The 22390-nt window shown below is 38.1% G+C and overlaps 1 protein-coding gene and 1 pseudogene across 3 annotated transcripts in view; one reads left to right on the forward strand and one right to left on the reverse strand.

Annotated features, from left to right (window-relative positions):
• Nucleotides 1-22390, forward strand: part of CNIH3 (cornichon family AMPA receptor auxiliary protein 3) — a 270479-nt gene that overhangs the window by 119860 nt on the left and 128229 nt on the right. The gene's annotated exons all lie outside the window — the stretch shown is intronic.
• Nucleotides 5065-5830, reverse strand: LOC103006711 (60S ribosomal protein L7-like; annotated as a pseudogene).

Genomic DNA, 22390 nt, shown 5'->3' on the forward strand with positions numbered 1-22390 from the left:
AATAGATTTCTATTTTTTATAAGCCACCCAGTCTGTGGTATTTTGTTACACAGCCTGAAGGGACCAAGACACTACCTCAACTATGTGTTGCAACTAATAGCTTCTCTTTTCATTTTCTTTACATTGTCTTTTGGTGAACAGGCATTCTTAATTTTAGCTTAGTCCAATTTACTGAACTTTCCCTTATATGCTTTATGCTTTTTGTGCCATTTCTGTGCAATCAAGGTTATGAACATATGGCCTGTATTGTCTTCTAAAAATTTCATAGTTTGGCCTTTCACATTTAAGTCTCTAGTCTACCTGGAATTGATTTTTTTAAAAAATTGAGATATAGTTGATTTACAATATTATATGTTTCAAGTGTACAACACAGTGATTCACAATTTTTAAAGGTTACATTCCATTTATAGTTATCATAAAATATTGGCTATATTCCCTGAGTTGTACAATATATCCTTGTAGCTTATTTATTTTATACATAGTAGTTTGTATCTTTTAATCCCCTACCCCTATCTTGCCCCTCCCCACTTCCCTCTCCCTTCTGGTAACCACTAGTTTGTTCTCTTTGTCTGTGAGTCTGTTTCTTTTTTGTTATATTCACTAGTTTATTGTGTTTTTAAAGATTCCACATGTAAGTGATAACATACAGTATTTGTCTTTCTCTGTCTGACTTATTTCATTAAGCATAACACCCTCCAAGTCCAAGTCCATCCATGTTGTTGAAAATGGCAAAGTTTCATTTTTTTAAGTGAAATATCTTAATTAGAACGTATTTGTAAATTATTGCAAATAGAGATCCTGAAGCTGTTGCTTCAGTGAGTAAATCATCATTTTCAAAACAGTACATCACATAATTTCATTCTTTTTTATGGCTGAGTAGTATTCCATTGTATATATACATACATATATATACACATCACATCTTCTTTATCCATTGGAATTGATTTTTGTGTTTGGCAATAGGGCAATAGGGCAATATTTCTTTCTTTCTTTTCCCATGGAGATAGACAGTAGTCCCTGTAACCATGAATTTCCTCACTGATAAGCAATGGCAGCCTTGTCATAAGTTTATATATATACATCTGGCTCTGTTTTTGGAACTTCTATTTTATTTCATTGTTCAGTTTGTAACCCCTGTGTCTCTATTATCTCATTCCTAGAGTTTTATAATAATTCTTGATATTTGATAGGGCAAGACCCATTTTCTTGTTCTTCTTCAAGTGTGTCTTGGCTAGTCTTGGTCCTTTACACTTTTCTAGAAACTTCAGGATTAGCCTGTCAAATTCCACAAAAAACTCTGATATAACTGAATTTTTATAGAAATCCTGTGAGGGAAGTATTCTACCTACTCACAGGTGGGGAACTGAAGATTGAAGAGTTCAAGTAACTTGTCCAAGATCACTTAAATAAGGTACAAACTAGGTATTGCAATACTGGCCAGTTGAATATTAACCCACAGAAAGTTTAAAAAAAATTTTTTTTAATGTCCCTTATTGAAGCAAAAATTTTAACTCCTCTAAAATTTATAACATGGTTAATAGTGAATATTAAACTTCTTTATGCAAATTATCTTTTACACAAACACTAACCTTTAAAAAAGGAAGGATGTAGAGAAATAGGATTATTATTTTTAAAAATTAATTAATTAATTAATTAATTAAAAAATGTTGGCTGCTTCGGGTCTTAGTTGCAGCATGTGGGATCTTCCTTGTGGCATGCAGAATCTTTCGTTGTGGTGTGTGGGCTCTTTGCTGAGGCGCTCGGGCTTCTCTCTCTTGTTGTGGCACATGGGCTCAGTAGTTGTGGTGCATGGGCTTAGTTGCCCTGTGGCATGTGGGATCTTAGTTCCCGGATCAGGGATCAAACCTGTGTCTCCTGCATTGGAAGGCAGATTCTTAATCACTGGACCACCAGTGAAGTCCCAAGAAATAGGATTATTAGGGAACCTTTTTTTTTAATTTAGAAAAAGACAGTAACAGGAACTGTCAGAATGGCAATGATGTCCCCCTTCCACCCCCCCACCCCGCCCTACTTTGTGGTAAAATATACATACAATAAAATTTACCATTTTAACCCTTTTTAATTTTACAATTTGGTGTCATTAAATATATTCACAGTGTTGTGTAACCATCACCACTATCTTTTTTTCTTTTTAAATCATCACCACTATCTATATCCAGATCTTTTTTTTCTATCATCCCAAACAGAAATTCTGTACCCATTAAACAATAACTACTCACTCCACATGCCCCCAAAGCTCCTGGTAACCACTATTCTACTTTCTGTCTCTATGAATTTGCCTATTCTAGGTGTTTCAGATAAGTAGAATCATACAATATTTGTACTTTTGTTTCAGGCTTATTTCATTTAGCATGGTGTTTTCAAGGTGCATCCATGTAGCATTCGTAAGAACTTCATTTCTTTTTATGGCTGAATAACATTCCATTGTATGTACATTCCACCTTTTGTTTATCCACTCATCTGTGGGTAGACAGATGAGTTGGGTTGTTTCCACCCTTCGGCTTATTTGTGAACAATGCTGCTATGAACATTGGTATACAAGTATTTATTTGAGTCCCTGTTTTCAGTTCTTTGGGGTGTATGCTCAGAACTGGCATTGCTGGATCATACAGTAATTCTATGTTTAACTTTCTGAGGAACCACAAACTGTTTTCCACAGCATCTCCACCATCTTACATTTCCACGAGCAATGCATGCACCACCAATTCCTCCATATCCTCATCAACACTGGTCATTTTCCATTTTTTATGGTGGCCATCCTAATGGGTTTAAAGTGGTATCTCGTGGTTTTGATTTGCATTTCCCTAGTGACTGGTGATGTTGAGTATCTTCTCATGTGCTTATTGGCCATTTGTATATTTTCTTTAGAGAAATGTCTATTCAAATCTTTTGCCCATTTTTTAATTGGGTTTTTGCTGTTGTTGAGTTTTAGGAGTTCTTTACATATTCTGGATATTAATCTCTTATCAGATATAAAATTTGCAAATATTTTATGGTGTTTTTTTCACTCTCCCTTGAGGCACAAAAGTCTTTAATTTTGATAAAGTCCAACTTAGTTATGTTTTCTTTAGTTGCCTGTGACTTTGGTGTCATATCCAAGATCATTATCAAATCAAATGTCTTGAAGATGTCCCATGATTTTTCCTAAGATTTCTGTAGTTTTAGTGCTTTAGCTCTTTGATCCTTCTTGAGTTAATTTTTGTATATGATGTAAGATCAGAGTCCAGTTTCGTTCTTTTGCATGTGGATAACCAGTTTTCTTACTAGAACTTTGTAGTTGGTTTTGAAATCAAGAAGCGTGAGTTCTCCAACTTTGTTCCTCTTTTTCAGGATTTATTTGGCTATTTGGGGTCCCTTGAGATTCCATATAAATTTTAGGTTGAATTTTTCTATTTCTTCAAGAAGCAAAACAAAACAAAACAATACAATGCAATACACACCATTGAAATTTTAATAGGGATTTCATTGAATCTGTAGATTGCTTTAGATAGCAATGTCACTTAACAATGTTAACTCTTCCAATCCATGAACACAGGATGTCTTTCTGTTCATTTACATCTCTCAGCAATGTTTTGTAGTTTTCAATATACAAGTCTTTTGTTGCCTTGGCTAAATTTATTCCTAAGAATTTTTTTTTTCTTTTTTAACAGCTTTATAGAAATATCATTCACTCATTTAAAGTATACAATTCAATAGGCTTTAGTGTATTCACAGAGTTGTGCAACCATCATCACAATCAACTTTTCATTTTCATCAACCCAAAAAGAAATTTCACACCCACTAGTAGTCACTTCCCATTTCCCCCCCACCTCCCACCCCTAATCAATCACTAATCTTTTTTTTTTTCTTTTGGCCATGCCGTGTGGCCTGCAGGATCTTAGTTCCCCGACCAGGGATCAAACCCGGGCCCCGGCAGTGAAAGCGCAGAGTCCCAACCACTGGACCACCAGGGAATTCCCCTGTCAATCTCTAATCTATTTCCTATCTTTATAGATTTGCCCATTCTGGATATTTCATTGAAATGAAATGATATAATATGTGGCCTTTTGTGACTGGCTCTTTTCACTTAACATAATGTTTTCAAGGTCTCTCCAGTTTATAACATGTATCAGTGCTATATGGAAAAAGTTCATTCCTTTTCATTGTCAAATAACATTACATTACATGGATATACCACATTTTATTTATCCAGTCATCAGCTGATGGACATTTGGGTTGCTTCCATTTTTTGGCTATTAGGAATAATGCTGCTATAAACATCTGTGTACAGGTTTCTGTGTGGACATACGTTTTTATTTCTCTCAGGTATAGTCTTAGGATTAGAATTGCTGTGTCCTATGGTAACTCTACATTTAACCTTTTGAAGAACTGCCAGAGTGTTTCCCACAGCAGACGCAACATTTTACATTACCACCTGCAATGTATGTGGGTTCCATTTTCTCCATATCCTCCACAACACTTGTGATTATCTACTTTTTTTTTTTTTTTTTTTAAAGGATTTTCTTATTTATTTATTTATTTATTTATTTTTGGCTGTGTTGGGTCTTCGGTTCGTGCGAGGGCTTTCTCCAGTTGCGGCAAGCGGGGGCCACTCTTCATCGCGGTGCGGGGACCGCTCTTCATCGTGGTGCGCGGGCCTTTCTCTATCGCGGCCCCTCCCGTCGCGGGGCACAGGCTCCAGACGCGCAGGCTCAGCAATTGTGGCTCACGGGCCCAGCCGCTCCGCGGCATGTGGGATCTTCCCAGACCAGGGCTCGAACCCGTGTCCCCTGCATTAGCAGGCAGATTCTTAACCACTGCGCCACCAGGGAAGCCCCTATCTACTTTTTGACAGGATGTGAAGTGCCATCTAACTGTGGTTTTGATTGGCGTTTCCCTGATGGATAATGTCACTGAGCACTTTTTCATGAGAGTATTAGCCATTTTTTGGAGAAAGGTCTGTTCAGATCCTTTGCCCATTTTTATTTATTTATTTTTTTCCAGTTTGAAAGCAGTCACTGTTTATTAACTGACCAGATTACAAAAATAATCATGGTAGATACCTTAGTTCATCCTTCTAATAAGCCTGTTGATCTAGTCTTCCCTGTTGCCAGCATCTTCACCTTCTACAAAATGGGTGGTCTTTTTCTTCATTCTGCTTTGTGGAGAAGACAATTTAAAGGGCCACAGCAAGTTGTCTGATTCTTTGAAATGTTTTCCAATGGTATAGATCTCATGAATCAGATCCTTCCTGCAGATGATGCCATATTTGCCAAGAGACGGAGCAACCAATGCATTATCTGTCAGGGCACTTCACTTCTTGTTGACTTTGCCATAACCACGCTTGCAGATGAGTTCATTTACTGATTTCAGGTTTGGGTACCCCCACGCAGTGTATGGTTCCACAATTCTCAGCATGTTAATTAACATGCTGAGAATTCACAAAGGTGCCATTGAGCTTCACAAAGGTACCATTGAAGATCTGATGGAGGCTAAGAAGCTGCAACACTCTTTGAACCTTTGGGCTTACACCATTGACACCTCTGATCCTGATGACAAATGCCAATTTGGGTTCTGTGGGTACATAGAAGTTGCTGGCTTTTCTTGCCATCCTAGCCATTCGAATTTCGGTTCTGTACATCTGCCTGTATTCCTTCTGATGGTGCTTAGCTTTTTCATAGATAAGCTTCCTCCCTGCCTTTCGAAGCATCTTTTGGGCAGACTTCTTTCTCAGGCACTTGATCTTAAGCTCTGCAAAATTCTTTCACTTTTTCTTAAAGTTTTCTGGCACAGCACGAACCTTCTTTTTCTTCTCTTCTGCACCCTCCATGGTAACAGCTGGGAAAGAGCTGCCCATTTTTAAATTGGGTTATTCATTTTTTTAAATTATTGAGTTATAAGAATTCTTTATACAGTCTAGATACAAGTCTTTAGATATATGATTTGCAAATATTTCTCCCATTTGGTGGGTTGTCCTTACATTTTCTTGATGGTGTCTGTTAAAGCATAAAAAGTCTTAATTTTGATGAAGTCCAATTTATTTTTTTCTTTTGTTACTTGTGCTTTTGGTGTCATCCCTAAGAAATTATTGCCTAATCCAAGGTCATGAAGGAATTTGCAGGTTTGTTTTCTTTTAAGAGTCTTATGGTTTTAACTCTTACGATTAGGTTTATGATCCTTAGAGTTGATTTTTGTATATGGTGTGAGGAAGGAGTCTACTTTCATTCTCTTGCTGGTGGCAGTCCAGTTGTCCTAGCACCATATGTTGAAAGACTATTCTTTCTCCATTGGATTATCTTGGCACCCTGTCAGAATTCATTTGACCAAAAAGGTGAAGTACCAGCTTCTCAATTATATCTCATTGCTCTCTATGTCTAATTCTAAAAATTTGTTTGTTGATTTGCAGCATTAATTCCAAAGGTTTGACATGGTGGGAAAGTAAGAAATTTCTCAGGATGGTGGGTAATATTGCTTGGTGGCCAAGCTAAGATTTGTGAAGAATCACACCACTGCCCCATTCTTTGCTCTGCATCAAAGTAAACTGTTGACACACAATGTTTTTACACAGGGTACTGGTTTCTTGGGCAGAAACTGAATAAGATTTTTTATTTTTTATGGAGTATAATTGCTTCACAATACTGTGTGAGTTTCTGTTGCACAAAAAATTGAGTCAGCCATATGCATACACATGTCCCCATATCCCCTCCCTCTTGAGCCTCCCTCCCATCCTCCCTATTCCACCCCTCTAGGTCATCACAAAGCACCGAGCCGATCTCCCCTGTGCTATGCTGCTTTTTCCCACCAGCCAACTATTTTACATTCGGTAGTGTATATATGTCGATGTTACTCTCACTTCACCCCAGCTTCACCCTCCCACCCCATATCATCAAGTCCATTCTCTATGTCAATCTAGTTGCCCTGCAACTAGGTTCATCAGTACCTTTTTTTTTTTTAGATTCCATATATATGCGTTAGCATACAGTATTTGTCTTTCTCCTTCTGACTTACTTCACTCTGTATGACAGACTCTAGGTCCATCCAACTCACTACAAATAACTCAATTTCGTTTCTTTCTATGGCTGAGTAATATTCCATTGTATATATGTGCCACATCTTCTTTATCCATTCATCTGTCAATGGACATTTAGATCATTATGTAGTGTCCTCCTTTGTCTCTTGTAATAGTCTTTATTTTAAAGTCTATTTTGTCTGATATGAGAATTGCTACTCCAGGTTTCTTTTGATTTCCATTTGTGTGGAATATCTTTTTCCATCCCTTCACTTTCAGTCTGTATGTGTCCCTAGATCTGAAGTGGGTCTCTCGTAGACAGCATATATACAGGTCTTGTTTTTGTATCCATTCACCAATCTATGTCTTTTGGTGGGAGCATTTAATCCATTTACATTTAAGGTAATTATCAATATGTATGTTCCTATTACCATTTTCTTAATCGTTTTGGGTTTGTTATTGTAGGTCTTTTCCTTCTCTCGTGTTTCCTGCCTAGAGTAGTTCTTTTAGCGTTTGTTGTAAAGCTGGTTTGGTGGGGCTGAATTCTCTTAGCTTTTACTTGTCTGTAAAGATTTTAATTTCTCCGTCGATTCTGAATGAGATCCTTGCTGGGTTGAGTAATCTTGGTTGTAGGTTTTTCCCTTTCATCAGTTTCAATATGTCCTGCCACTTCCTTCTGGCTTGTAGAGTTTCCGCTGAAAGATCAGCTGTTGACCTTAGGGGGATTCCCTTGTATGTTATTTGTTGCTTTTCCCTTGCTGCTTTTAATATTTTTTCTTTGTATTTAATTTTTGATAGTTTGATTAATATGTGTCTTGGCGTGTTTCTCCTTGGATTTATCCTGTATGGGACCCTCTGTGCTTCCTGGACTTGATGACTATTTCCTTTCCCATATTAGGGAAGTTTTCAACTATAAGCTCTTCAAATATTTTCTCAGTCCCTTTTTTTTTTTTTCTCTTCTTCTTCTGGGACCCCTATAACCAAATGTTGGTGTGTTTAATGTTCCCAGAGGTCTCTGAGACTATCCTCAATTCTTTTCATTCTTTTTTCTTTATTCTGCTCTGCAGTAGTTACTTCCACTGTTTTATCTTCCAGGTTACTTGTCTGTTCTTCTGCCTCAGTTATTCTGCTATTGATTCCTTCTAGAGAATTTGTAATTTCATTTATTGTGTTGTTCATCATTGTTTGTTTGCTGTTTAGTTCTTTGAGGTCCTTGTTGAACGTTTCTTGTATTTTCTCCATTCTATTTCCAAGATTTTGGATCATCTTTACTATCATTACTCTGAATTCCTTTTCAGGTAGAATGCCTACTTCCTCTTCATTTGTTTGGTCTGGTGGGTTTTTACCTTCTCCTTCATCTGCTGTGTATTTCTCTGTCTTCTCTTTTTGCTTAACTTACTGTGTTTGGGGGTCTCCTTTTTGCAGGCTGCAGGTTCGTAGTTGCTGTTGTTTTTGGTGTCTGTCCCCAGTGGGTAACGTTGGTTCAGTGGGTTGTGTAGGTTTCCTGGTGGAGGGAACTGGTGCCTGTGTTCTGGTGGATGAGGCTCGATCTTGTCTTTCTGGTGGGCAGGACTGCGTCTGGTGGCATGTTTTGTGGTGTCTGTGAACTTTTTATGATTTTATGCAGCCTTTCTGCTAATGGGTGGGGTTGTGTTCCTGTCTTGCTTGTTGTTTGGCATAGCGTGTCCAGCACTGTAGCTCGCTTGTCGTTGAGTGGAGCTGGGTCTTAGCGCTGAGATGGAGATCTCTGGGAGAGCTTTTGCCATTTGATATTACATGGGGCTGGGAGTTCTCTGGTGGACCAAGGTCCTGAACTCAGCTCTCCCACCTCAGAGACTAAGGCCTCACACCTGGCCGGAGCACCAAGACTCTGTCAGTCACTCATCTCAGAAGAAAAGGGAGAAAAAAAAAGAAAGACAGAAAGAAAAAAAAAATAAAGTTATTAAAATAAAAAATAAAAAATATTATTAAAAATAAAAATGTAATTAAAAATAAATAAAGAAAAGAGCAACCAAACTAAAAAACAAATCCACCAATGATAATAAGTGCTAAAAACTGTACAAAACAAAACAAAATAATAAAACGGACAGACAGAACCCTAGGACAAATGGTAAAAGCAATGGTGTACAGACAAATCACACAAAGAAGCATACACAGAGACACTCACAAAAACAGAAAAAGGAAAAAAAATATGTATATATATTAAAAGAAAAGGAAGAGAGCAACCAAGTCAATAAACAAATCTACCAATGATAATAAGCTCTAAATGCTAAACTAAGATAAACATAAAACCAGAAACAAATTAGATGCAGAAAGCAAACCCCAAGTCTATAGTTGCTCCCAAAGTCCATTGCCTCAATTTGGGATGATTGGTTGTCTATTCAGGTATTCCACAGATGCAGGGTACATCTAGTTGACTGTGGAGATTTAATCTGCTGCTCCTGAGCCTGCTGGGAGAGATTTCCCTTTCTCTTCTTTGTTCGCACAGCTCCTGGCGTTCAGCTTTGGATTTGGCCCCACCTCTGCATGTAGGTCGCCTGAAGGCATGTGTTCTTCACTCAGACAAGACGGGGTTAAAGGAGCAGCTGATTAGGGGGCTCTGGCTCACTCAGGCCAGGGGGAGGGAGGGGTATGGATGCAGGGTGAGCCTGCAGTGGCAGAGGCTGGTGTGACATTGCAACAGCTTGAGGCGTGCCATGTGTTCTCACAGTGAAGTTGTCCCTGGATCATGGGACCCTGGCAGTGGCGGGCTGCACAGGCTCCTGGGAGAGGAGGTGTGGATAGTGAACTGTGCTTGCGCACAGGCTTCTTGGTGGTGGCAGCAGCAGCCGTAGCGTCCCATGCCCATCTCTGGTGTCTGCACTGGTAGCCATGGCTCGCACCCATCTCTGGAGCTCATTTAGGTGGTGCTCTGAATCCCCTCTCCTCGCACACCCCAAAACAATGGTCTCTTGCCTCTTAGGCAGTTCCAGACTTCTTCCCAAGCTCCCTCCTGGCTAGCTGTGGTGCACTAGCCCCCTCCAGGCTGTGTTCACGCAGCCAACCCCAGTCCTCTCCCTGGGATCTGACCTCCGAAGCCTGAGCCTCAGCTCCCAGCCCCCATCCGCCCCGTCGGGTGAGCAGACAAGCCTCTTGGGCTGGTGAGTGCTGGTTGGCACCGATCCTCTGTGCGGGAATCTCTCCGCTTTGCCCTCTGCACCCCTGTTGCTGCACTCTCCTCTGTGGCTCCGAAGCTTCCCCCCCACCCACCCCTCCGTCTCCGCCAGTGAAGGGGCTTCCTAGTGTGTGGAAACTTTTCCTCCTTCACAGCTGCCTCCCTGAGGTGCAGGTCCCATCCCTATTCTTTTGTCTCTGTTTTTTTCTTTTTTCTTTTGCCCTACCCAGATATGTGGGGAGTTTCTTGCATTTTGGAAAGTCTGAGGTCTTCTGCCAGCGTTCAGTAGGTGTTCTGTAGGAGTTGTTCCACATGTAGATGTATTTTTGATGTATTTGTGGGGAAGAAGGTGATCTCTACATCTTACTCCTCCACCGTCTTGAAGGTCCCTCTCCAGGATTCTTAATAACCACTATTTATCAATACTTTCGCAGAACACATGAACGGTTGCTGTTGTTAAATGGTGGGGTCATCATGACATCTGGTGCTCATTCAGATGACGCTTCAAGGACTTGTTTTGTCCAAATGTGACAGAACTTCCTTCATTCCAAATGCATGTGTGTGTGTGTGTGTGTGTGTGTGTGTGTGTGCATGTGTGTATACACTCTGATCTTTATAACAATTTCAGATAATCTTTACAAGAACTGAGAAAATGGAATAATTGACTCAGCTTTTTTGTTCCCAATGAAATTATTTTATTTATTTGTGTGTGTGTGTTTTATTTTAGTTTTTTAAACTTTTTATTTAATATTGGAGTATAGCCGATTAATAATGTTGTGATAGTTTCAGATGCACTGCAAAGCGACTCAGCCATACATATACGTGTATCCATTCTCCCCCAACTTCCCTCCCATCCAGGCTGCCACATAACATTGAGCAGAGTTTCCTGTGCTATACAGTAGGTCCTTGTTGGTTATCAATTTTATTTCATTTTATTTTTATTAAAAAAAATTTTTTTGGCTTCATTGGGTCTTCGTTGCTGCACGTGGGGTTTCTCTAGTTGCAGTGAGTGGGGGCTACTCTTTGTTGTGGTGCACGCTCTTCTCACTGTGGTGGCTTCTCTTGTTGCAGAGCACAGGCTCTAGGCATGTGGGCTTCAGTAGTTGCAGCACGTGGGCTTAGTAGTTGTGGCTCGTGGGCTTCCATAGTTTTGGCACACAGGCTTAGTTGCTCCACGGCATGTGGGATCTTCCCAGACCAGGGATTGAACCTGTGTCCCCTGCATTGGCAGGCGGATTCTTAACCACTGCACCACGAGGGAAGTCCCTATCCATTTTAAATATAGCAGTGTGTACATGTCAATCCCAAACTCCCTAACTATCCCTTCCCCCCACGCTTTCCCCCTGCTAACCATAAGTTTGTTCTCTAAGTCTGTGGTGACTCACAGCTTTTAAAAACAGAAATGCCAGTAGAGCACAGAGGTGTGGAAAAGCTCAAGGAGAAGAGATGGGACTCTCAGAGCATGTTAAAGAAAGGAAAGGAAATCATGGCAGTAATATTCAGACTCCATAAAATTAGATTCAACATTAATCTTGTGAGTTACAGACTCATAAGCTGTGGGGCTAAACTTAGTAGCCTCAGATTTTCTGCAGGACTCCTGAAATTGTTATTAAGGATGGCATGCCTGCTCACAGCACGTGGGAAGCATGGGAATATATTTCACAACCGACAGAAATGCTCAGACCCTCAAGTCTCCTCTCTGAATTAGCAAACAGAAGAAAAGTAATGGCAGCACAGACTTATCATGTTAATAATAACGCCTGCCCTGTACGTGAAGGCATCCACTTCTGTGCTTTAAGAGGATAAAGGGCCAGACTCCAGCATGCACCACTAACCTCTTCCTGAAAGCTCTACAGTTTCTAAGTAAGACAATTTCCCCTGACACAACAGCTGCCTCTTAAGCGGTATTGTTAAAATAGATGTTACATATCCAGGTGTGGAAGGAGCCAGGGCCCAGAACTAAATGGGGTGTTTCTAACAAAGGCTCATTGTTTGCGATCTGTTTACAGTGCCTGTTTAACATTGCTAATAATAGCAAAATCACAATTTCCATAAAGGCAGCGTTGGCAGGAAGATGACATTTAGACGAGTTCAGAACATAAGCAGGAAGCTGCATCCCATTCCTCTGCTTACCTAACCCCCGGACTCTCTGAAATGGTCAGTTTTGGGGTTCAAGTCCCTCCCTGGTCCCCCTCTGTCCCTCTCCCCACCATTCTTTGGTGAAAATGTGGCTTCTGTGAAAGGCTGGGTCCTGTCTGCACAGGCCAAGCTGCCTTATACCTGGTGTTCATGTCAGAACTGAAACACATCTGCAGGGTGTGGAGAGATGAAGTAAGTAACTTGCCTCAAGTCACACAGCTTGCAAGTGGAAATTTAAGCTCAAAGCTTCCCAACTAGTTTGTCATCTGATTCAATTCAGTGAAAAATAACTCCTACTGAACACATTCTATGTCCAAAGCCTTGTCCTAGGAGCCTGTACAAGTATTTGCACTCCTCTGTTGAGGTTCTTATCATAGATGGCTCTGTGCATCTCTCTTAGATTCTGAGTTCCTTACAGGCATGGATTGTGACATGTTTATTGGGCCTGCAGAGTAGTAAGTGCTCTTAGGTAAATAGGTAAGAGGTAGGTATGGTCCATCTGCAGGTTGCTCATCATCAGTGGGGCAGATTAGTTTAAGTCAACTACCATACCACTCAGACCGATAACTGCATCCATCCATCCATCCATCTGTACACATCCATTTCTTGAACACTTACTGGACATCTATTATATGCCAGACACTGGGAGGGGTAATGGTGAGTCAAAGAAGAATAATAAAGAGTCTTAATGTCAAGGATCTCCCAGTTTATAGAAGGAGATAGAGATTCAACATGTAAAGAGTTGAATTAAAGAATATATGTGTGTGTATATATATATATATATATATACCTATACATGTGTATGTGTGTGTATATATATATATATATAGCTGAATCACTTTGCTGTACAGCAGAAACTAACACATTGTAAATCAACTATACTTCAATAAACTAAAATTTAAAAAGTTGAATTTATAAGACAGCATGGTTTTCCACCTATATGAAGTATCTAGACTAGTCAAATTCATAGAGACAGAAAGTAGAATGGTGGTTGCCAGGGCTGGGGGAGGGGAGAATGGGGAGTTATTGTTCAGTTTCACTTTGGGAAGATAAAACAATTTCTGGAGATGGATAGTGGTGATGGTTGTACAACATGTGAATGTACTCAATTTCACAGAAATGAACAACACTTAAAAATGGTTAGAATGGTAGATCTTATGTATGTTTTAACAACAAAAAAAACCCCCTCTAAACAAACAGGGTGGTAAGTACTCTGCAGCCTGAGGACAGCTGACCCCGGGAGCCCAAGCTTGGCCCAGATCCCAGAGCCTTTTGTGCCCCTGCTTGTCTGGAAGGGGGCTTGGGTGGCTGTAGGAATCTGAGCAAATGGAGGTATAGTATCTGGAGGCATATCTTATCTAAGCTATAAGGGAGTTTGCTTCATTATACACTTCCCCTTTCTAGAAGCCATGAGTTCTATCCACAGTGGACAGCAAATTAAAAAAGTTACTTGGTGAATAAAGAACGTTTGAAGTGATCTATCCCTGCATAACAAACAGTCCCCAAACTTAGTTGCTTAAAATAATAGCCACTCTTTATTTGCTCATGACTCAGCCCTGGGCTGGGCTCAGCTGGGCGCTGTCTCTGCTCCGTGTGGTGCTGACTGCATTTAACCCATGGGTTTGGGGTTGAAAGAGCCAAGATGGCCTCCCCACATGTATGGGGAGAGCTGGGGGCTGGTTGGGCCTCCCTGTCCTCATGGAACACCATATTTAATGAGTCAAACTGATTTTTATTACTTTCAATCCATGGAGCTTTGCAAACATCATTTGGCAAAATGGCACCATTTAACAAATAGAAACAACTGAAAAATTCATTACGCATCTTACTTTTGTCATCACTCACTTTATATAATTTACTAGATATTTAAACGGCCTTCTTAGAATTTATAATTTGTTTTGTTTCAAGTGGTATATCATATTTCTTTGTTTCACTAGTGTTTCCTTTACTTATCCTCATAGGCTTAATTACTTTTATTAATTGTTGAATTAAATTGATTTAACAGAAACACTTATTTCTTATAAAGCCACAGAAAGGGTGGATATCACTATTAGAATATTGCTTATTAAGGCTAATTCTCTAATTGTTTTCAAAATGTTTGCTCCCATTTTATAAGTTACATTAAAATGAATATAAAATTTCTAAATTCTCCAGGGGTGGGATCAAGATGGCAGAGCAGGAAGGTCCTGAGCACACCTCCTCTCATGGACACAGCAAAACTACAACTACATATAGAACAATTATCTTTGAGAATGACCTGAAGACTAGCAGAACAGATTTTCTACAACTAAGTATATAAAGAAAAGGCCAAATCAAGACAGGCAGGAGGGGCAGAGTTGCAGTCTAGTCTGAACCTGCACCCCTGCTGTGGTGACCCACAGGCGGTAAGGATGATCATAACCACAGAGGCCCTGAGGAGGAGGGGTCTGAGCCCCATGTTGGGCTCCCTAGCCCAGGTGTCCTGCACTGGGAAGATGAGCCTCATAATGTTCTTTATATTAGATATAAAGAAACACAGACTGAAAGTGAAGGGATGGAAAAAGATATTCCATGCAAATGGTCGAAAAGAAAGCTGGGGTAGCAATACTTATGTCAGACAAAATAGTCTTTAAAACAAATACTGTAACAAGAGAAAAAAAGGCACTTAACATAATGATAAAGGGATCAATCCAACAGGAAGATATACAAGAAGATATAACACTTGTGAAATATATGCATCCAACATAGCAGCATATAAATACATAAAGCAAATATTAACAGACATAAAGGGAGATGTTGAGAGTAATGCAATAGTAGTAGGGGACTTTAACATCCCACTTACATCAATGGATAGATCATCCAGACAGAAAATCAATAAGGAAACATTGGTCTTAAACAACACATTAGAGTATATGGGCTTAATAGATACATATAGAACATTCCACTCCAAAAGAGAAGAATACACATTCTTTTCAATTGTACATGCAGCATTCTCCAGGATAAATCACATATTAGACCACAAGAAAGTCTCAATACATTTAAGATTGAAATCATATCAAGCTTGGGAGATTGGGATTGACATATATACACTAAATATGTATAAAATGGATAACTAATAAGAACCTGCTGTATAAAAAAATAAATAAAATAAAATTCAAAAAAAAAAGAGGCAGGAGGGTCAAAGTTAGAGAAGATGAAAGGTTGGAAGCAGAGGTCAGAGAGCTGAAAAGATGCTAAGCTGCTGATTTTGAACATGGAGGAAGGGGCCATGAGCCAAGGACTGTAGGCGGCCTCTAGAAGCTGGAGAAGGCAAGGAAATGGATTCTCAGAGCCTCCAGAAGGAAAGCAGCACTGCTTACACTTAACGGTCTCTACATTTTTTCAGATCAAGCAAAAGCAGTAGTTCATGAAGGTGAAGAGATTCATTTGAATAGAACTAATGAATAGGCTCTTGGATTGTTTGATAAACCAATTAATGAAAAGGAGGGAACTGTATGAACACACTGGGAGAAGGCTGAAATTCTTTGCTGATTTGACACAATTTACAGGCATCAATGAAGATATTATAAACTCAACACACAACCTCAAGGAGGACATCAGTGACAAACTGGTTAATAAATGTCATCAATTCAAAGAGTATTAAACATTTATGATTAGTCACTGCACAAGAAAATGTGAAATGCCTGAAATCTTATTCTTTTTTTAAAATTAATTAATTTATTTTTTTAAAAAAGTAATCATATCAAGCATGATATGAAACTAGAAATGAATTAAAAGAAGAAAACTGGAAAAAACACAAACATGTGGAGACTACACAACATGCTACTAAACAACAAATAGGTTAACAAAGAAATCAAAGAGAAAATTAAAAAATGCTCTGAGACAAATGAAAATGGAAACACAATGTTCCAGAATCTATGGGATGCAGCAAAAGCTGTTCTAAGATGTAAGTTTATAGTGGTACAGGTCTACCTTAGGAAACAAGAAAAATCTCAAGTAAACAAATTAACCCTACACCTAAAGGAACTAGAAAAAGAATGACAAACAAAGCCCAAAGTTAGTAGAAGTAAGGAAATAATAAAGATCAGAGTGGAAGTAAATGAAATAGAGACTAGGTGGTCAAAAGGTACAAACTTCCAGTGATAAGATAAATAAGATAACTGTACAACATTATATAACATTGTTATAAGATAACAACATTTATAAGATAAATCTACAACATGATTAATATCATTAACACTGCTCTACGTTTTATATAAAAATTGATGAGAGAGGGACTTCCATGGTGGCGCAGTTGTTAAGAATCTGCCTGCCAATGTAGGGGACACAGGTTCGATCCCTGGTCCAGGAAGATCCCATAAGCCATGGAGCAACTAAGCCCGTGTGCCACAACTACTGAGCCTGTGCTCTAGAGCCTGTGAGCCACAAGTACTGAGCCCGCGTGCCACAACTACTGAAGCCCGCGCGCCCTAGAGCCCATGCTCCGCAACAAGAGAAGCCACTGCAATGAGAAACCCATGCACCACAATGAAGAGTAGCCCCTGCTTGCTGCAACTAGAGAGAAAGCCCAAGCACCGCAACAAAGACCCAATGCAGCCGGAAAAAAAAAAAAATTGATGAGAGAGAAAATCCTAAGAGTTCTCATCACAAGGAAAAAAATTGTTTTATTTTGTACCTATATGAGATGATGAATGTTCACTAAACTTATTGTGGATTATGATTATGTAAATCAAATCATTATGATATACACCTTAAACTTATATAGGGCTGTATGTTAATTATATCTCAATAAAACTGGAAGAAAAATGAAATAGAGATAAAAATAGAAGAAAATTTCAATGAAACTAAGAGCTGGTTCTTTGAAAAGAGAAATAAAATTGATAAACGTTAGCCAGACTCATCAAGAAAAAAGAGAGATGGCTCAAGTAAATAAAATCAGAAATGAAAGAGAAGTTACTACCGACACCACAGAAATACAAAGGATCATGAGATTACTATGAAGAATTGTATGCCAACAAATTGGACAACCTGGAAGAAATGGATAAATTCCTAGAACACACAGTCTTTCAAGTTTGAATCAGGAAGAAATAGGAAATCTGAATAGACTGATAACTAGTTATGAAGTTGCATCAAAAACTCCTAACAAACAAAAGTTCAGGACCAGATGGCTTCACAGGTGAATTCTACCCATCATTTAAAGAAGAGCTAACACCTATCCTTCTCAAACTATTCCAAAAAAAATTGAAGGGGAAGGATGTTTCAAAACTCATTCTACAAGGCCAGCATTACCCTGATACTAAAACCAGATAAAGACACTACCAAAAAAGAAAATTACAGGCCAATATCCCTGATAAACATAGATACAAAAATCCTCCATAAAATATTAACAAACTGAATTCAACAATACATGAAAAGAATCATACACCATGATCAAGAGGGATTTACTCCAGGGATGCAAAGATGGTTTAGTATCCATAAATCAATCAACATGATACACTACATTAACAAAAGGAAGGATTAAAAATCATATGATCATCTCAATAGCTGCAGAATAAGCATTTGATAATATTCAGAATTTATGATAAAAACTCTCAACAAGGGCTTCCCTGGTGGCGCAGTGGTTAAGAATCTGCCTGCCAATGCAGGGGACACGGGTTCGTGCCCTGGTCTGGGAAGATCCCACATGCCGCGGAGCAACTAAGCCCATGAGCCACAACTACTGAGCCTGCGTGTCTGGAGCCTATGCTCCGCAACAGGAGAGACCACGACAGTGAGAGGCCCGTGCACTGTGAGGAAGAGTGGCCCCTGCTCGCCGCAACTGGAGAAAGCCCTCGCACAGAAACGAAGACCCAACACAGCCAAAAATAAATAAATAAATAAAATTAATAAGAGGATTCCCAGCCATTGGTCACTGGGGATGCTTTAAAAAAAAAAAAAACTCTCAACAAAGTGGGTATAGAGGGAACATACCTCAACATAATAAAGGCGATATATGACAAACCTACTGCTAGCATCATTCTCAATGATGAAAAGCTGAAAGATTTTTCTCTAAGATCAAGAACAAGACAAAGTTGCCCACTATCACCACTTTTATTTAACATAGTATTGGAAATCCTAGCCACAGCAATCAGACAAGAAATTGGAAAGGAGGAAGCAAAACTGTCACTATTTTTTATAGTGGTAATATACATTATATATAGAAAACTCTAAAGACCACCAAAAACTATTGAAACTAATAAATGAATTCAGTAAAGTTTCAGTATACAAAACCAACAAATTCAAAGAAATCTATCACATTTCTATACACTAATAATGAATTATCTGAAAGAGAAATTAAGAAAACAATCCCATTTACAACTGCATAAACAAGAATAGAATACCTAGGAATAAATCTAACCAAAGAGGTGAAAGACCTTTTCTCTGAAAACTATAAGACATTTATGAAATTAATTGAAGATGACACAAATAACTGGAAAGATATACTGTACTTATGATTGGAAGAATTAATATTGTTAAAAGGTCTATAATATCCAAAGCAATCTATAGCTTCAATGCAATTCCTATCAAAATACCAATGGCATTTTTCACAAAACTGGAACAAATAATCCTAAAATTTCTGTGGACTCCCCAAAACCCAAATAGCCGAAACAACGTTAAGAAAGAAGAACAAAACTGGAGGAATCACGCTCCCTGATTTCAAACTATACTACAAAGCTATAGTAATCAAAACAGTCTGGCACTGGCACAAAAACAGATACATAGATCAATGGACCAGAATAGAGCCCAGAAATAAACCCATGCTTGTATGATCAATTAATTTATGACAAAGGAGCCAGGAATATACAGTGGGGAAGAGACAGTCTTTTCAATAAATAATGTTGGGAAAACTGGACAGCTACATGCAAAAGAATCAAACTGGTCTGTTTTCTCACACCACACACATAAACTCAAAATGGATTAAAAAATTAAATATAAAACCTGAAACTATACAACTCCTGGAAGAAAACATAGACAGTATGCTCTTTGACATCAGTTTCAGCAATATTTTTTTGTCTGTCTCCTCAGGCAAGGGCAACAAAAGCAAAATAAACAAGTGGGACCTAATAAAACAAAAAAGCATTTGCCCAGTGAAGGAAACCATCAACAAAACAAAAGGCAACCTACTGAATGGAAGAAGACATTTGCAAGTGACTTATCCAATAGGGACTCACAGAATATAAATGAAGAACTCACACAACTTAATAGCAAAAAAAAAAAAAAGAAAGAAAAGAAAAAGAGAAAACAAAAAATCCCAAAAAACAGTCAGATTAAAAAATGGGCAGAGGACCTGAATAGACATTTCTCCAGGGAAGATGTACTTACGGCCAATAGACACATGAAAAGAGGCTCAACATCACTAATCATCAGGGAAATGCAAATCAAAAGCACAGTGAGATATCACCTCACACCTGTCAGAATGGCTATTATCAAAAGACAGCAAATAAAAAATGTGTTAGTGAGAATGTGGAGAAAGGGGAACCCTCATACACTGTTGGTGGGAATGAAAATTGGTGCAGCCAATATTGAAAACAGTATAGAGGTTCCTTCAAAAATTAAAAATAAAACTACCATAAGATCCAACAATTCCACTTCTGGATATTTACATCAAGAAAATGAAACCACTAATTTGAAAAGATATATGCACCCCTGTATTCTTTGCAGCATTATCTACAATAGCCAAGATATGGAAGCAACCTAAGTGTCCATCAACAAATGAATGGAAAAAGAAGATGTGACATATATATATATATATATATGGTGTATATATATATATATATATATACACGCAATGGAACACTTCTCAGCCATAAAAAGAACAAAATTTTGCCATTTGTGACAACATGGACAGACAGACTTAGGGGTTATTATGCTAAGTGAAATAAGTCAGACAAAGACAAATACTGTATGATATCACTTATATGTGGAATCTGAAAAACAAAACTAACAAACATGAAAACAAAACAGAAACGGACTCATAGATACAGAGGACAAACTGGTGGTTGCCAGAGGGCAGGGTGTTGGAGGATGCTGGGTGAAATCGATGAAGGGGATTAAGAGATACAAGCTTCCAGTTATAAAATAACAAGTCAGGGTGATGTATATACAGCACAGGGAATGTAGTCAATAATACCAAAATAACTTTGGTGACAGATGGTTACTAGACCTCATGGTGATCAATTCACAGTGTATATTATTGTTGAATCATCGTGTTGTACACCTGAAAATAATATCATATTGTATGTCAACTATACTTCAATAAAATTTTTTCCTAAATTCTTTTTGCATTACAGCATTACAAACTGTTCATTGATATCAAAAATTCTTTCAGTTTTAGCCTCAGTTCCCAGATCATCAGAGATATTATTTAATTCTCTGTGTTTATTTGATGTATGGTATTGTTGTGGACTGAACTGTATCCCCCACTAATTCATATGTTGAAGCTGTAACCCCCAATGTTTGGAGATCGGGACTATAAGGAGGTAATGAAAATTAAGTGAGGTCATAATGGTGGGTCCTTAATCCAATAGGAGTGGTGTCCTTATAAGAAGAGGAAGAGACACAGATTCCTTTCCCTCTTCCTCTCCCTCCCCATCTGTGTGTGCACAGAAGAAAGGTCATGTGAAGACATGGTGAGAGGGCGATCATCTGCAAGCCAGAGAGAGAGCTCTCACCAGAAACTAAACTTTCCAGTACTTTGATCTTGAACCTCTAGCTTCCAGAACTGTGAGAAAATAAATTTCTGTTGTTTAAGCTACCCAGTCTCTGATATTTTGTTATGGAAGCTGGAGCACACTAATACAATAATAAATACAAAGCTTCAAGAAAAAAATTTACAGTGAATTATTGACTTTACATCTTTCATTGCATCATCCAGGGGTAATTGAATACAGTGACTTAGTGCCAAATTAAAAACATTTAAAAACATTTCTAAAATTTTTGCTGAAATATCAGACTTTCTCCCTAACATACAGGCACTAGCACTGTCTGAACAAAAAGTTTCCATGAAAATATATCTCATTGACACCATTTTTCTTAAACATTGACAATAAAGTTTGGTCATTATTTCAAGTATTATTCCTTCCAACTCTACAAGATCAAGAAAATTTAAAATTTCTCATTTTAAAATAAATTTTTAATATGCTTTTATATGAAACAGTTGAAGGTTCATAGAAAGTGAATATTTTACTCTTTTGATTTATAACTTTTAAAATAAGTTGTTTTCTCATTTCAGTAGATATATGTTTTCCAACAAGTGGGAACATAAATCTAGAATGTAATGTATTCTTATATAGGTACTATCCTTTTTAAAATGGCTATTGAATATTTCATGTTTGGAAATGCTTGATTGTGTTTAAGCACATGCTGGCTAGTGTTAACCTTTTAAAACGTACTTTCTTAATATTTTTAATCATTTAATCAACATTTTGTTAAACTTAGAAGATTTTGTTCTTTCAAATACATTATTGTGTGAAACTGATCTTTTGATTGTTTTTCTCATTGATAATTACAATTTTCTTTTATTGAACCATGAGCTTTGGCAAAATGTGATTGCCACTCTGATGAATATCTAAATCTTTTAACAGTCAACTCAGAGCACCATTTGCATCCCATATTTATATCCCTAGCACTGATAAGACACTTATATTTTTGTTAAAATAATCTAATTATTTTGCATTAAAGAAATAAAAAGTATTGTGTGAATTTGCACTGATTCTTGCACAGTGTAAAAATGTTCAGGTCGTTTGGATTTCCACACAGTAAGTATTCTAGGCTATACTTCATTATTAATATTGCTTGTTCTTTGCAGACTCAGAGGATTGAGTTGTATGATATTTAAATGGAACATTAATAAATGTATCCATCTTGATTTTCTCTTTATTCTGTGAGTTTGTTTTTAATATTTTATTTATAAATTCTTAAGTTTATAAATATCGAAACACTACATTTACCACTTACACAAGCATTACAATGCACAAATACAACTAAAGTAACAACTATTTAGAATCAGTGGCAACCACATGATTTCAGTACAGTGATAAACCAGGATGTCAATAGCATGGTGCGCTCTG

The sequence above is a fragment of the Balaenoptera acutorostrata genome, chromosome 1 (assembly GCF_949987535.1).
Source record: "Balaenoptera acutorostrata chromosome 1, mBalAcu1.1, whole genome shotgun sequence".
Classification (NCBI taxonomy): Eukaryota; Metazoa; Chordata; class Mammalia; order Artiodactyla; family Balaenopteridae; genus Balaenoptera; species Balaenoptera acutorostrata.